Genomic DNA, 12,751 nt, shown 5'->3' on the forward strand with positions numbered 1-12,751 from the left:
TATGTATCCTCTCCAATAACTCAAGTGAGACTACAACTCAATAACTCAACAATTTCAAGTCAACACATCAACACATCCAATTGCCATTTTACGGATATTTCGTCCATAGGATCGGTACCCATGTATAGATTTCAAGACTTTCACCTAGGACACTCCGGTCAACTTAATTATAATGGAGTCCATTTCCTTTCTCCTCCCAAACAAACCTACATGTGCAATGCATATAAATACAAAATCACATATGGAGTACATCTCCTTTTCACTCCCAATTAAACATACATATACAATGTATTCACAACATGATGATATTCAATGATAGTCAACCATGGAATAGTTTCAATTCACCTAATCCACATGCAATTTCTATAACAATCAAAGCTATCTTCCACGGATAGCCCAATACAGATATTTTTAAACTGATATATAATTTATTCAAAATTTCTAAGGGTGAGACGCATCATTCATTTCATTTCACTATCCATCTCCATACATGTCCAATTCCGTGTTTACAACATCAATTTCATTCATTTATACAAAATAAACATAATACTCATTCTAGGGCAAATTTCCATTCTTTCCCCAAATCTCAACCAAGTACCAAAAGCAACTATCTTGACACTACAAGACTTCATTTTCAACCCCATATTCTTTAATTTTATTTCCACCAAAAACCTTTCTTTTACATAACACCCAAACCCTAGGTTTGTGTTCAAAATACCCCAAATCCACCATTGTTGCACAACTACAAAATACCTAAGTTAAAACCCATATCAAAGTGCAGAAATTTCCTATCTGAAAGAGTAAAGACGAGCCAAGCAAGGGTGGAATCCCAAAAATGCCAAAATCCAACTTTAATAGGGTAGAAGAGAAGATCTTAAGGAGCTCTATCTTTTTAATAAAGGCTCAATGGTGTAGAGAAAAAAGGATCTAGGTCAAAATGTAGAGAGAAAGAGAGTTTTAGAGAGAGAGGCTCTCAACTTTAGGGTTTTGGGTGAAAAGAGATGAAAAAGTTATGTAAAAAGTCACTTTTACGATCTGATATACGCGCAGTCCGCTCGAGCGGAGAGTTTGACGCTCGAGCATCAGACACAAAAATTCGTCCCCCTCGAGCGCCAAGACACAACAACAAGGCATTACCAGCTCGAGTGCAATAAGACCCGTTCAAGCGTAGAATACATACTTCTAGTATTTTACAAACTTCAGACAGCCGCTCGAGCGCAAGAAAGGCCGCTCAAGCTCAGACCCGCTCGAGCGTTAAAAACACTTCTCCAGCATTTTTGCAGACGTGCAAAGTACTGAAGGTTTGCACAACCCGCTCGAGCGGAAGGCCAAAATTTTGAACAACAAGGTTCTAGACCAACTAGCAACCAACCTGTTCTAAACACGCTCAAGACATTCCAAAACTCAAATTCAAAGAGTAAGAGGAGGAAAAGGCATAAACAACAACATTAAACCACGAGACCCCAGTCCGGAACACCATAAAAGTCGGGCTAAAATCCGGAATCGCTATATCCTCCATCTCTTAAAGAATTTCGTCCTCGAAATTTGAAATTAAGTTCAAATCAACATTAGATCTTTCAAAACCAAGTTATTCTTACAAGTTAATCACCATGACTGTAATAACCCCGATCTGTAATTAGCCACTAATCAGTAATTAAGGATATTAATTAAGTGAATAAAATAAATTATGGGTTTATTATGTAATTTGTATGACATTTGGCTCTCTATCTGTTACTTGTAGAAATATATGTCTGGAATACCGCTTTAATATGTAAATTGAAAGCATTATCAGCACCCGAAACCGAAATTGATTACATCAATATGTTCTTTGGAATTTTTAGAACCATATGGCAAGTTTTATTAAAAAAAATTGATTCAGTCTGATTAATTAAGTCATGTTTGGTTAGCCTAATATTCTAATTAATGTGTTTTAGGACCATAAACATATATATGAGACATAATCTCATTTTGAGCTCATTTTCTTTTATCCCTTGAGTGGAAAAATCTGGTGAAACATTTTAGAGAGAGAAGGAGCACAATTCTAGAGAGAGATAGGAAGAGATTGAAGAAGAATTGAAGGTTTTGTGTTGAATTCACCAAGATTGTGCTAGAACAAGAGTGATTCAAGACTCTAGGTAAGCTTTTGACTATTAATTCAAAGAGTTATGTGTTGTAGAGATGAATTCATGGAGTTGTTAGGATCATTGCATGTAATTTACATATGTTGGTCAAGAAGATGGAAGATTTGAGTTGCAATTCATACATGCATGTACATTTTCTTACAAATTGAGCATGATTTCCATGAATCCTCTCTTACGTGTTTGAAATTCAACTTCATTTAGGGATGTCATCAAGTTTCAAGTTGTTTTGTAGTGTTTGATCATGTTTTGAGAAGTTTGATACAAGAAAAATTCATGCATGTTGTGTTCATAAACATTCATCATGTTTTAAGTTGAAATTGTGAGTTTTTAACAAACTCTTGGGCCATGATTTTATGAAATTATCCTAAATTCTTCATGTTTTACAAGTTTGCTATGTTATCTCAAGTTTTAGGGCCCAAGAGATGTGTTTTGAAGGTTGGAATTCGAGTTTTGAGCTCGTAGGTGCAATCTAGAAATTCCAGAATTTGCATCTATGCTCGAGCGTGGGAGTTCATGCTCGAGCGACCACTTTGAGTGCGTGCACTCCGCTCGAGCGACCAAAAGTCCACTCGAGCGTAAATTGCAAGCTCCCAGAAGTTTCATGTCTTTTACAGATCGCTCGAGTGAAGGAATGTGCGCTCGAGCGACCATCCACATTTTGCATGTCCGCTCGAGCGAGGAAAGCTACGCTCGAGCATGGACCTTATTTTCAGAAATTTTCCTAAGTGTTCCAAGGCATGTTTTGGCATCCTCATTGCATCTTAGGCATTCCTAAGCCTTAATTAAGCCATGGTAATGAGGTTATGGATTAGAAACACACTAAGAAAAGAATGTACTAAGTTCTGAGACTGCAAGTGTGTGTGTTTTAGGCAATATGATAAGAAAGAATAGGAACCAATGTAATGAAAGCTAAGCCTTAATGGCCACTTGAATGTGTAGTGATAAGACATGCTTGTGTTATGTATTTTGTGATTGTAGGTCAAGACTCGAGGATTGATTGACCATTGCTGGAACCACTGTGAGTAACGTTATTGTAAAGATACGTTTATATGAATTATGTTCCAAATGAAATGTGATAAGCTATGATTTCTGATATGATATCTGTTTACGTGAACGAGCATCCCAAGTTTGAAATCTATTATGGCATCCATAGATAGTCCCAAGTCATGGGGGACGACATGAAAATGCGGGTCCATGACATACAAGTAATTACGAGATCTCGTTAGCCACTTCATTGTGGTGATATGTGTTTAATCGGTATCCGGAACCGATTACTCTTGTCGAAAGATGTTCTGTGATGTGTTCTATGGGATGTACCGTTATTATGTTCTGATATGAGACTGACTATGCTATGATCTGTGTTTACGCCTATGATATGTTCAGATTTCGTTCACTAACCCCTTTACCTTAATGTTATTCACTGGGCTTTAGCTCACTGTTTGTGTATATATATATATATATATATGTATAGGTGAGCATTTCTGGAGTTCGAGCCTGAAGGCTTTTGTCTGGATTTGTATTCTGTTGTCAGCCAACAATTGTGCCTCACGTGGAGGTTCCCGAAGCGTCCTGTGTTTAAGTTCTGTGGCTTCTGTTTATTTAAGACTTGATTTGATGTCGTTGGCTGTACTTAAAATACTGTAATGTGTGTGGGTATAATGTATGGTTGACTACCGGTTATGTATATAAAGTTTTAAATATTCTGTTTCATATAAGTCAACACAGCTCATTGGACAACTATATTTATGTATTTGCTTCCGCTAGCCCCTTAATCTTGTTAATATGTTCAGAGGCCTTCGGTAATCCAAGGATTACTGGCCGGTTACGATGCTAAACCTATAGGGGCGGGTTTGGGTCGTGACAATGACCCACTCCCCGGTCATCCATCCTCATTGACTCGATAAACAAGTCCCATATAGAAACGAAATTCACCATTTCCAAAACATTGACAATGTCTAATCAAAATTCAAGTTTCCAAGAAATGTACAGGGCATATACAATGCTTCCAAAGTGATACAATATATGTGGTATTCTAGATTCCTAAACATATGCAATGTTTATAGTAAACCCATGTTTCCAAGATGTCCATAACATATGCAATGTTCTCATAATTTAAAACATATACAATGTTCATACTTTTCATCAACAACAATTACAATCTCAATACGAAGTCATATATTAGCAATATGGATATTTCTTTCGAACTTCCAATTCACGTTCCCAAGTTGCTTCCTCAACTCCGTGATGTTTCCACAAAACTTTAACCAAGGAGATCGTCTTGCCCCGCAAGACTTGGTCCCGTCTATCCAAGACCCTCACCGGTCTCTCCTCATACGAGGCATCCTCGTCTACTTCTAAGTCGGTCCAATCCAACACATGCGATGGATCCGACTCATATTTCTGAAGCATACTAAGGAAAAGGTGGTAGTGGCGATGGCTGTAGGGTGGTGAAGGTGGTGGCGACGACTATGGTGATAGTGGTTGTGGCCATGGTAGTAATAGAGGTGATGGTATTGGTAGTAATGTGGTGACATTGAGAAAATTTTGTTTCAAAAAACATTTTTTGCTTTTTTAAAAGTGAAAATATTTTCTGCCTATAAATAGTTTTGTTTTTCATTGACCATAAAAAATGTTTTCCGTTGACTTTTGTTGACTTTTGTTCTCTGTTGTACCATATGGCAGAAAATACATAATATATTTTCCATCCAAACAAACAGAGTACAATATGAAGACTTATTTTTGCAAATTATTTCGAAAAACCTTTTTTTCATTTTTTTTTTCTAAAAACAACCCTTTTACACTATGTTTGGTTAGGAAATTTGAAAAGGGATTTGGAAAGGAAAATGAAAAATGTAGGTGAAATGTGAATAAAATATACTTATATTTCACATAATTTCACATACATTTTCCTTTCTAAATCTATCAACCAAATACAGCATTAAGATTTTATTAAACACAGACCAAAATATAATTATAAATTTGTTTACTAGTGAATAGTAAATTTCACCATCACACCAAAATTAGTGTATACACACAACCATTCCACAGTGATGGAGCTCTTCCCCACCAAGTTACCACCTCCAATTCCAATCCATCTCAAAAAACGAGACCACATTGTGTACATACTAGTGTATGCCCGTGCCTAAAGGCATGGCGTCAATAATGTTTTGTTTGAATAATTTTTATTTATCACTCTCTTAAGCTAGGAACATTGAGAATCAAGTATACCTAAAATTCTGTTTTCCCATGACATACAAAAAATGAATAGATAACATACATTTGAGCAAAAGGATCCCCTTTATTATAGACACAACTTCAAAATAAGAGGAACAATAAAATGGTGTTCTCCCTTTCGAGCACACCATGCCAATACGAAAATAGTATTCTTGATCAAAATCTAAATAACAAACACCTCCAAATGTCTACCTCTCAAACAAAACCAAATCTATATAAATTTACACAACGTCAATCTGCCTCTAAATAATCTTTAACTTAATACAACGTCAATCATTTTCAAAGTTTGTTAACGATAAAACCAAAAATAGTGTAAATTCTGCCATCGAGATTGTTGCTCACTCGAGATTGCCCCTCTTTCAACACTCATCAATCAAAGAAGTACACGTTTAGTTTACACAACAATAAATACAAAATCATTAGAGAGATAAGAAAAACTTAAGCTTAAAAAAATGTAGACCTGTAAAAAAAGAGTCAATATTACCATTCGCTTCTAGTCTTCAATTCAAAAAGCCAATATAAGTCAATATTACCTATAAAATACAGAAAAAAGCCAATATGATAATTAAAAGAGACTATCCAATTCAAAACAAACACATGCACTGTCACACTAATGAAAGGTTTTTTATAGACCACCCAATTCAAACTAAACACAAACATTGTTGCAAAATAATAATTGGTTACCCAATGCAAACACTACGAACAAACACAACACATTGTCAACACAGATACAAATTAATGATTGATAAAAACATTAATTTGCAAAAAGCAATCAATCTTTTCTTTGGGTTTTATTTTTTTCAACTCTTTCTTTTTGAAACTTCCTTTAATTGATCACATAAAGTTATGGGGAAAATTTAAGAAAGAAGTGTTCTGAAGAAAGAATTTAATAAAATAAAATTCAAAAAGCAAACTCTTTACATGGTAATTCAACAACAAATTCTAACTAACTTAATTCCTCCATCATTTACAAATCAATACAGCCTAAAAAACCCCATTTATTTTGTCCAAAAACCCAAAGCCATTAATTATATCAATTTAGTCCTATCAGTTTTGTGTATGTAACCCTCCATCACCTTCTTCAATCTTCACCTATACCGATTCAGATTCATTTTGCTTCCAACCTTAAATTAATTTTGAATATTTGTTAGCAATACATGACCATAAGCAAAATATCAAACCAACCCCTTTGGATCTATTTGGTTAGCTCATGGGCGGCAACAAACAAAATTTAGATTGAAATTAAATAAACTATAAGACTAAATTGATATAATAAAATTCAATAGATAAAACAACAAATCAACAACATACAGTAAGGGGACAATTGTTTCCAGGGTCTTAAAAAAGTAATAGGCAATGCAGAAACTATATATATATTTTTTTATCACAGCTTACCAATCCCCACTCCCAAATAAAGGGGAAAAAAAATAGAAAAACACAAAAAGCCCAATAAATATAGGAAAATCCATATCAGTATTTAAAGAGTATTTAGCAAACTCAGAAGTATTTATAGATCCGTATATATTTATGAGTATTTAGCAAACAATAGCAAAACTCATAATATAGAAAAACCCATTTTATAAATAAAAAATTAGTACCCATTTCAAAAATTAACACCCATTTCTCATTAAAGAATCAAACATTTCATTAACTCTGTGTGTGTGTGTGTGTTGAGTCAGTACCTTTGAGACTCAAAAATAGTAGGAAGTGTCTGGTTCATCCTCTTCAATCACAACATATAAAAAAGAAAAAAGAAAAAAAAAGTCACTAAGATTACTTGCCTCCAATTCTTAACTAATGTCTGATTCTCTGCCCTTTCAGAACTTTCTCAATAAGTCATCCTCTTTCTCTGAGGCCAAACACTATTCTTCTCTCATTGAACCAGTTTTTGCTCATCATCTTCCAAAACAGCTTGGCATGCAGAATCGGAATTAGAGGTTGGCGATATTTAGATGATTGTTTAAACACCTCTTGGCATAATGTTGTTTTAAATTGGGGTTATGTTCCTGACAGAAAATTGACTATATGGTCAAGAATTATGTGATAAAATATTGAATTTGGTTTATAAACATGTCTATTCTAAGCAAAAGGAGCTTATTCTAGCTTGAATGAAACAGAACTTTGATATTTGTTCATAACTATGTGATCTCAAAAGTACTGTACACATACCTTATTTGTTTGTTAGAAATCAAAATCTAATTATGGAAATGGCTGTGAAATTATGTTATTTATTTTTGAGTTGAACAGAAAGGTCTGGAACCATTATTCTAATATTGCTTTCTTAGTTGGAGAAAATTGTGGCCAAAATTGCCCATTGATGTTACAGGGCGTCTGGGTTATTATTTGACCAAAATGGGGGCAATCCCTCTGGATGTCTTTTTATTCTTTATTTTTTATAGCAACACTCTGAGCTTTTCTGGATTCTGATTTCATTCTTGTTTTGAGAGGGAATTGGAGTTTAACATATCCCTCAATACTTTTCTGTCTCTCAAGGCATTTGTGTCCCTCTCGAATGTAACAAATCCCATACTGCCAAGTATTTGTAAGTGCATTCCTATTATAAAAAGTGGTTGTTATTTCCTGGCAAAAAAATAAAAACAAACTGACTGAATCTATACAATCTAATGCCTAAAATGAATGCATACCTTACACTTCCATGTATTATTTTTGTGTGTTCCTGTTATGTTGACGCAGAATCTATAATGTCTATAATAGCCATAAGTTATGGCAGTTTGTGTGTTCCTGTGTTCCTGAAGGCACTGACAACAATTTTTTTGATATCATGTGCTACGAAACTCAGTGGTAATGAATCAATTCAAAATGATAATATTACTCCGATTTAAAACTTCACCTATAAGAAACTGAAATTGTTTCTACACATTGAATTAGCGAAAGCATTTATAAATTTCAAATATCAAATTTTAAAATTAAAGTCCAAAAAATGAATTATATATTTCAATGTAACATAAGCAAAGAATCTAGAAATATTTAAAGTCCAAATAGCAAATTTTAGATTTTTATCCACGTCAAAATAACACATATATACACTATAGCAAGTTAGAATGGGATAACCTTCAATAAAAAAACATTATTGAATTAGTATCATAACTGGTAACGTTTTTGCTTTATCAAATTTCAATGCCTTCAAATAAAGGTCAATGAACATTTTGGTACAAAACAATCATCCTAGCTAACCCAAAAAAAAAAAAAAAAAAAAAAAATTAATCATTTTGTTTAGAATGAGAGAGCCGACCAACCACACACATGTAGAAGCAACGTAACCCAACGTTTCTAATATGGATCAGTCACCTGCAATAAAATCAATCGTTTAAATTCGCTTTAAAAAACCAATAGCTATGAAAAATTACATCAAAATACATATGAGAAATCGGAAGAAATTGTAATGAAGAATAATTGCATCAAAAGAAACTGTAACATGAAAAATCGTATCAAAATACATATGAGAAATACAAAAATCAATAACTATGAATTAAGAAGAATTAAACATAACTATTATGGTCAACTGAATTATGTCATTCAATGGTGAAGTGAGAATAGACATATGTATGCATTACTAAAGTAAACAAATGAATAGAAAAGCAAATAGATCATACAAACTTCCAAATAGAATTAAACTCAAATTTTGTAAGGGGAGCGAATAATTAAACTCAAATTTTATTAAGACTAAGAGTCTTGTTATAAAGAAGAAGAATTTTTGAAAGCTGTAAAACCAAACAAAATTAAATTTTAAAACAATTAAAGCTTACCTTGTGCGAAGATCCTTTTTTGGATGATCATGCTCCTTTGAGTTTCTATCCCTGTGATAATGCATATCTCATTTTCTAGTTGAAGCATTATGTATAACAATTAGTAGGCAACACAAAAAGAATCAAACTTGAAATCAATGTTAATGGACAAATCTAACTAAAATTAAACCTAAGGTTCATTAAATAAAATTAACTGTACTATTTTTTTAAACAAAGATCACAACCAAATACTTATAAAAGATACTTACCACAACTGAAAAATGAAAGAGAGAATGAAACTGAATGAAACAGAACAGTTAGAAAGAGAATGAGAAAAACATAATTAATACTCCAAATGATATAAATAGAATAGTTACATAGGGGAACTAAATTAAACAAAATAAAGATAGGTTTCCGAAAATCAGTACATGAAAATTGATTTTAGAAACTCATTTAGAAACCCATTATAATAATTGCGTTGGTTCATTTATCATTTTCATATTTTTGAAATCAAAACCATTTAGAAACACATTTAAATCTAACCCATTTTAAAAAATCATTACATGAAGATAGGTTTCTAAAATCTAAACCATTTCAAAAAATCATTATATGAAATTCACGGCTTTTCCTCACCTCATACCCAACACCACCTTTGCCTCAAACTAATTAATTGACCTGCCTACTAAAAAAAAGAAAAGAAAAAGGGATTAGTTAGTTTGTATGCTTTGTAGGTGATTGATAACATGCTAGTTATTAAGTGAGGATAGAGAAAAGTGAAAAAATAAAACTTTATTATAAACACGCCCAATAAAACTTAAGAATAAAAAACTTTATTGATAGCCCGTGCCTGAAGGCACGCCCAATAAAACTTAAGAATATATTTTAATTTTATTAGACATTTGGTTTCTATTAACAGAAACCAAAGTGTAAGCTTCACATCAACACTGAAGTGTAAATCGCCTACTAAACAAAGCACACAAACCAAAGCTATTGTACACATGTTAACGCTTTATAATCCCCCCAAAAAAAAAAAATTACTAAACACCAGATAAAGCACACCAGCAAGTGTTTTGCAATCCCACAAAAATTAAAACTAAACACCAAACAATGCACACCAACCAATACTCTGCAATATAAAAATATTAAAATTAAAATGGACACCAACCAATACTCTGCAATTCAAAAATATTAAAATTAAAATGAGCATTAGTTAGTGCTCTACAATCTCACCAAACAATGTACACCTCCTAGTGCTACTACTGCCAATCACATTTGCAAATTATAAACCCGAAATATAGTGAGAAAAATAGAGAAAAAAAAAATGCACTGCTCTAATTTTTTTAACCACAAAGCACTCCCATATAAAGACCGCTTAAATGGTGAAATTTACTCTCTATAAAAAATAAAAAATAAAAATCCCTAAAAAATAGCCAAATTAAAAGGATTCGAAAAGAATAAGTCAGATGGATTAAAGTCATTTTGAAATAAAAAATAACTAATGTTTGGCTATTTCCAAATCACGTCACATAGTAAGCAACGAACTTTCTAACTGCTAAAAAATATGCTAATTCTTGTGGTACCTGCTCCCATGTTCTTCACCTTTTTTCCTCATCTACTTTTACTATCTTCTCTAAAGCACTCGATAAAAAATAAGCACACATTTTCTCTTACCAATTGAATCATATTTTGAAAAAAATGAGCTCACATGTAGGAAGAACAATGGGACAACAAAAACAATACACTATGATTTTGTTAGCTTTTATTCCAATGGGGATTAAAACAAATGTGATAGAGACGGGGAAGGGAAAAAAACATTTGCAATTTATAGTTTCTCTGTAAATAAAATGGATATAAACCAAAAACCCAAATAAATTCAAAAGAAAAAAAGATAAAGGAGAGAAGAGGAGGAGAGGGGTGGAGTGAAAAAAAAAAAAAAAGCACAAAATACCAAAAGATCCAACAAAAGACCCAATACGTAATAGACCCCAAAAAAATAAATTTTCTAAAATTTTGAGTAATGAAACAAATATAATAAAAAACAAAAAAATCGCTTAAAGTTTATACCTTTGATTATATCAAAAACCCATAAATTGATGACCTACAACAAAAAGACACAACATAACATGAAAATGGCGAAAAGAAACAAACTAAAATTTAGGAAAACTAATTATTAAAGGGAGAAAGGCACTCCCATATACACTTTAAATCGAAAATATTAACAAAGAAATCGAAATTGTTTCCTAAAAAGTGGCCAAAGTAAAAGGCTTCCAGAGCCATCCAATAGATAATTTACTTGTGACTAAAGCCATTCCCAAATATATTCTAATCCAAACTTAAACCAATGCCTTATAGATAGAGTGTAACTTTATGGTAACTGTTACATAAAATAACAATTCAATCTAATAAAACATAGCCCAAGAAATATAATTCTGACAAAACAAAATTGTCAGACCAATCTCAATGTAAAATGCAACTACTCCCAAGTCTTCTTATTAGTCCCAGCAATAATATGTCCCAGAAAAACCACCACTCTTCAGGCTATCAAATATCAATACAATTTACCATTAAAAATCAGCATATGTATTGATTAAAAATCAGCATCCAATTGTGCATGTAGTGACAAAAACCCAATAGACTTCATGTGTGAAATAATGAGAAAAAGAGAGGGCTAACCAAACCAAAAAGAGAACGCTGGTTTAAAAATAAAAAAAAAAAAGTGACAAAAACCCAATAGGCTTTATGTGTGAAAGAATGAGAGAAGAAGCGAGTGTTAACCAAAACCAATAGAGCATGCTGTTTTTTTTTTTAAAAAAAAAAAAGAAAAAAAAAAAGAAGAAGAAGAAGAAGAAAAAGAAGCAATCTATGACAGTTTGTAATAAGGTGCTCATGGCTAAAACAATCAAATCCAAAATTCAAAACTTATTTTGCTTAAGAAATTCAAATCAGAACATGCAAAATGAAGCTGAGTAATGACAATTTCCATCTAAGCAAGCAGAAACTAATTCTTGCAATCCAAAATAGATGTATCCACCATGTTCCCATTTTCATCTCCACTTCTCCCTTCATGCTTTTTGTTTTTCTGTAAATCCAAACTCCAAATAATGTGTCCAAGGATTTGGCAACTAAAACTAAGTTAACAATGACAATATAATGGATTACCTGATATTGGAAGCACTACAAAAATTTATAGAAAAAATGAAGTTTTTCAATTTATGTCAACAATAAGAAATTTTAAAAACAATGTCACACTCGATTAAAACTATTTCATAAGAGTCTTCAATTTTGTAGAGCATAAGCAAAGATATATTCACAATAAGTTATAAACACCAAACAAAGCACACCTGTATTGGCCTACTGTTGCCAATCACAAATGAGATTCAGCGGTCCTGAAGAAAAAGAAAAAAAAATAGAGAGAGAGAGAGAGAGAGAGAGAGAGAGAGAGAGAGAGAGAGAATAAGAAATGGACCATAGCAACTACAAAAATACACTTTCAGTTTATAAGAAAAATTTATAGATAAAATTTATTAAATCATTCAGTAGAAAAGAACCATGCTCATCTTTAGAAACTTTACACTAAAATAGGTTATGCATGCTCCAAAATATAATGATTGAAGAACCAAAAAGTAATGA

This window comes from Camellia sinensis, chromosome 12, assembly GCF_055761805.1.
Source record: "Camellia sinensis isolate YWXY chromosome 12, ASM5576180v1, whole genome shotgun sequence".
NCBI classification, from domain to species: Eukaryota; Viridiplantae; Streptophyta; class Magnoliopsida; order Ericales; family Theaceae; genus Camellia; species Camellia sinensis.